Source organism: Triturus cristatus, chromosome 2_2 (genome assembly GCF_964204655.1).
Source record: "Triturus cristatus chromosome 2_2, aTriCri1.1, whole genome shotgun sequence".
In the NCBI taxonomy this organism is placed as follows: Eukaryota; Metazoa; Chordata; class Amphibia; order Caudata; family Salamandridae; genus Triturus; species Triturus cristatus.
The window spans coordinates 726175982-726181189 of NC_140582.1; positions in this window are offsets into that span (position 1 = coordinate 726175982).

The following is a 5208-nucleotide window of genomic DNA, read 5'->3' on the forward strand; positions in this document are numbered from 1 at the left end:
TTTGTATTTTTTAACTGTGTGCTTTTAAAACTTGAAAATTGTGCCCCTTGAAAAGTGAATCTGTGTGTTTTTTTTTTTTTAAAAGTCTACTTCTGTGCTTTTATAAAAAGAAAAAAACTAACTGGTGAGCTTATCTGGAACTATTTTAGAACGCTTAACACTGCTTTTAACTTAGCGCTACTATCACCTAATTCCGCCTGAATCTTACCTTGCACTTTGCACTCATCTCCCTCTTGATCAACTCCGACACCCCAGTCCACCACAGGGTTTCCCCGCTGGCCGTGGAGGGTGCTGATGCCTCTGATTCTTCACTAGAGGCAGCTGGGGGTTGCTAGGGGCGGAGCCACTGGTCAGCGCTCTAGCTCTCCCAACACTATCTAGCTGGCATGCCTTTCCTCTCATGCAGCGGACACGTGCAGCGAGCGCACCAAAGGGAAGCCCGTCTGCGCCTGTCCGCGGCCGGCCGAGGCTAGGGGCCAAACACTATGGCCATTATATTGCCTACACAGCATCTGAGCTGAGAAACCTACATGGTAACTGGCCCATCAGCACTAGTGATAGGGTTCTTATTAACAAAACAGGGATTCTCAACCTCAGAGGTTCCTTCCCAGAGTTCCCTGCCTCACCTGCTGAGCAGGGTCCTCCCGCCTCCCATATAGACCCACCTGAACCTACCACCCCCGAGCTTCGGACAGAAGGGTCCCTGGCAATCAGCTACTTAAACACCCAATCGATGGTTAAGTACCAACTCAAAATCTTTCAGCTCCTTGACTCCGACAAACCAGACATACTTCTCTTCTCTGAAACCTGGCTCACTACCGAGTCTTGGCCTGATATCCTTGCAGCAGTTTCCATAGGCTACTACATACTACAGGCCAATAGGCCCCCGGGGAAGCTCGGGGTTAGGGTTGCAGCCATCATCCACCATAAGCTCAGGTTCATTGCTCTAGGGCACAGTTCTTCAAACTGTGGGGCGCGCCCCCCCGGGGGGCGCGACACCATCTCAGGGGGGGCGCGCACTCCACCCTGGCATCTCATTGTTCCCCACTTTCCTAATCGATGGGGCACGACCTGCCCATACTTTTGTCATTTTGAAAGCAAACCGTGAAAGCAATCCGCTTTCGGTTTCACAGCACAGGAGACTCCCAGCCTCCCACAGTGGCGGATGCTTTTTAGCTCTCGGAATGAATCGTCCTGGGAAGGTTAGTTCTTCACAGGAAGGAGGCAAAATTTCTCTTTAAATTGCTTTAGTATGGGCATGTCAATTTGTCATAAATTGTAGAATGCACACCTAATTGACTGTGTTAAAACTTTCAGCTGGCTTTCCCTGCAGTTTCAATTATGCAACGATTTCATGAAGATAGTGTGGACATTTACTGAGTTGGCAACATTCAGACACATTGTACACATTTATCATTAGTTTGAGTTTTAAAGCAATTTGTTTTCTGTGTCAATGATTATGTTTTTTAAACAACACATTTGGTGAGGAGAAATGTTTGCATGTTTATATTTTTTATGGGTTTGAGAAGGGGCACGTAATGCGGTATCGTATTTTGTTTAGTTTCATGTCATGTAGGATGATTCAAATACTCTGGGGACACTCACGGTAGTTTAATAGTACATTAGCACTTCTGTGTTTGGCAAGATGGTCCGCGAATACAGTTCAAGCAGTGCTTAATTTGACCCAGTGGTTTCCGGTACTCATCACCGGCACTTATTTCACAGGGTCGGGGCTACAACTTCTGGCCATGCAGGTGGTTGTCTCAATATTAATAGCCCAACTTCAAAATAAAAAGAACAACATACCTTGCATGGTGACAGGCTGGTATGTTTTCATAGGCTGGCGAAGGTCTGTCCAGGCAGGCACGATTGTGTATCACCACGTTAGTGATGAAGTCATCACACCTGTCATGAATCCAAGAAGTCATCATCAATGAATGGCTTGCATTCTATTCTACGAGCCTGCTGCACCCTGCCACTGCCTGAGCCTAAACCTCCCATTGGATAATTGTAGCTGGGGGCTGGCTTATGACCGCGTTAAGGCAAGGAAGCTGCAAGAGTGCATTTTGGAAGAATAAACAAAAGTAAGTGTGAACTTTTGTACATTACTAAAAGCCACATTACCCACCAAACAAGATTCCCTCTGCAATCAGGTAACTAGCATCAAGCAATGGCTTGAATCAGCCAGCAGCAGTGTCGCCCCCTTTAAGAGAACCAAACTCAAACGCCCTCATGATGCCCAACGTTGGTTCTCTGACGACCTGAAAATAAAAAAAACTAGCAGTCAGGCAATCCGAGTGCAGTTGGAGACGAGATTATACCCCAGATAAAAAAATCACCTATGTATCCCTGTTAAAAGACTATAAAAACTCCAGACCAAGGCAACCTACTTCTCTTCGAAAATCATGAATTCAGCCATTAAGACCAAGGACATCTTCACTATCGTCAACGAGCTTTCACAACCCGATAGAGTGATAGCAAAACCCGTCCCCTCACAATCACTATGTGATTCACTGAACTCATACTTCATTGAGAAAATTGGCACCATTAAAAGCAGCATCCCTACTGCCACACTCTCAACTGCCCCCTCCATCACGTGCAAAAATCCCCATGTGTTGGATCATATCCCCCTGATCTCCAGGGAAGAGATTTTCGCCTTACTAAAAAAAGTCAGATCAGGCTCTCCTACTGACTGCTGCCACCTTTAAACATGCAGAAATTGTCCCAATCCTAAAGAAACCCAACGCTGACCCCTTGATTCTGAGCAACTTTCGCCCTATTACTTTACTCCCCTACCTTAGTAATATCTTAGAGGCCCACGTAGCAAACTGTCTTAGCTCATTCATTGAGCAATCTCAGTTCCTCGACCCCCAGCAGGCAGGATTCAGACCAGCACACTCTACGGAATCAGTCATCCTAGCAGTCATGGACGGGCTTAGGAACGGGGCTGATAAAAACATCACCCAGGCCCTGTTACTTCTGGATCTATCAGCCCCTTTTGACACGGTCGATCATGATCTCCTGATCGATCGTGTCAGCAATGCTTGCATTCAGGGCCTGGCTCTGAGGTGGATCTCCTCCTTCCTACACAATCGATTCCAGGCAGTCCGTCTCGCTAACTTTGTAGCCGAGAAAGTTAGGCTGACCTGCGGGGTACCCCAGGGGTCCTCTCTCTCACCCCTTTTGTTCAATCTATACATGCTACCTTTGATCAGGTCCTTACGCAAAAGTACAGTTGTAACTACGCTGACGACCTTCAGTTGGTATTCGATATTGACTCTTCCAACACCTCAGTTTCCAACTTTCAATCCACCATGAACTCTATTAGCGAATGGATGTACACCAACCAGCTAAAACTCAACCCCGACAAAACTGAGCTGATCCTGACTGGAGGCACTTCCAACCCCTGGAATTCTAATTTCTGGCCCCCTTCTCTAGGCAGTCCCCCTCACCCAGCAGAATCCGTAAAAAGCCTAGTGGTTATAATCAGCAACGATCTGCCAATGAAATCTCAGATTAGCGCGGCGGTATCTACCTGCTTCTTTCACCTACGGAGAATCCAGAAGATCTGTAGATTCCTGTCCACCGAGGCCCTGACCTTAGTTCTTTTGGCCTTGGTCATCTCTCGTATTGACTATGCCAACTCGCTCTATGTGGGCATTCCGGCCTATCAACTCCGCCGTCTGCAACTGGTTCAAAACCAAGCAGCCAGGCTCATTTTCCAGCAACCCAGACACCAACACGTCCGCCCCCTGTTCTGGTGGCAAAACGCGGTGCATTGAAACTGGGTTGTACCATCATTAAAGCCTTGGCCGGTCACGGTCCAGCATTCATCTCATCTAGGATCCATCGCTATACCCCCTCTCGCGAACTTCGATCCTCCCATATGAACCTCTTACCATCCCCTACTTTAAACGGAAAAAACATGGTGGCCTCAGTTTCTCTTTCGTGGCCCCTCAGTTCTGGAACTCTCTTCCTTTTGAAATAAGGTCAGTAACCTCTTACGCCCAATTCAGAAATCCCCTAAAGACCTCTCTGTTCTCTCAGGCATATGTGTAAAGCCTCTGTCATCATACCACTGTCGCTTTCCCGCTCTCAGCGCCATGAAACCGTTTGGTGTAAGTGCGCTCTACAAATAATTTTAACATAACATAACATAACAAGTGGAACATACAGGTTAATTTTCACAAAGTAAGTTTGTAAAAGATAATCACTTACAAGAAAATAATTATTGCCCCCTATTCCGGCCCCAATCATTGCAAATCATCTCAAGCAAGTTCCCAGATTACAGTTCAACACCCTCCCTCACTGTCTACCACCAGATGAATCATCAATCATCACTCAGAATCACTCAATAATCACTTGTTGGTGCAATGGTTAACTGTCCCAATGCAAGCACAGTGGTAGGTACACTATCTCCCCTTTGATGCAAGCAACAAATTGGAATTTGGCAGTCTTGTAAATCAAATGATCGTCTGCGGCAGCCCTAGGTAATGAAAAAACAGACAGATAATCAGAGTGGATCATACAAGTTAAGTTTCGCTAGTTAAGTTTGTAAAGGTCAAAAAGGTCAGGAAAAAATATTACCTATCATTTGGGCCCCAAACATTGCAAATCATCTCAAGCAAATAACCAAATGACAGTTCACTCACTGTCTGCCACCACATGAATCATCAATCATAACTCACAATCACTCACTCACCATTGCAATAGATGTAGTTACCGCTTCCAATTCAAGCACAGGTAGGTTGGGTAGTAGGTACACAATTTATCTTTGACACTGGCAACACATTGGAATTTGGTATTGGCACACTTGTAAATCAATGATCTTGTGAGGCAGCCCTGCTAAGTAATGTAAAAAAGGATATGCATGTGAGGGAGGCAGGCATTGTCTCCAATGAAATGAAAGGAATTGTGGAGGCTTCCTCAATGCTCATTTGTGCAAATGCAATTGGGCAATATATGTGACTAAAAATGGTGGGGCAGCATAAATCTGACCCAAAAATAATATTGTTCCACTAGCTTCTTTTTTTGGGGGCAAAGATAGAAATTCAACGAGAAATGATTAAAAAAAGGATATACAGGAGCACTGACGTATAGTTTGTCTTCAAAATCATGTGGTTCATCAAGATATTGGTCGGCTGACACACTTGAATCTGACCAATACTCCTCCTCCTCTTCTGCTCAGGAACAGTGTGATTGTGGGGT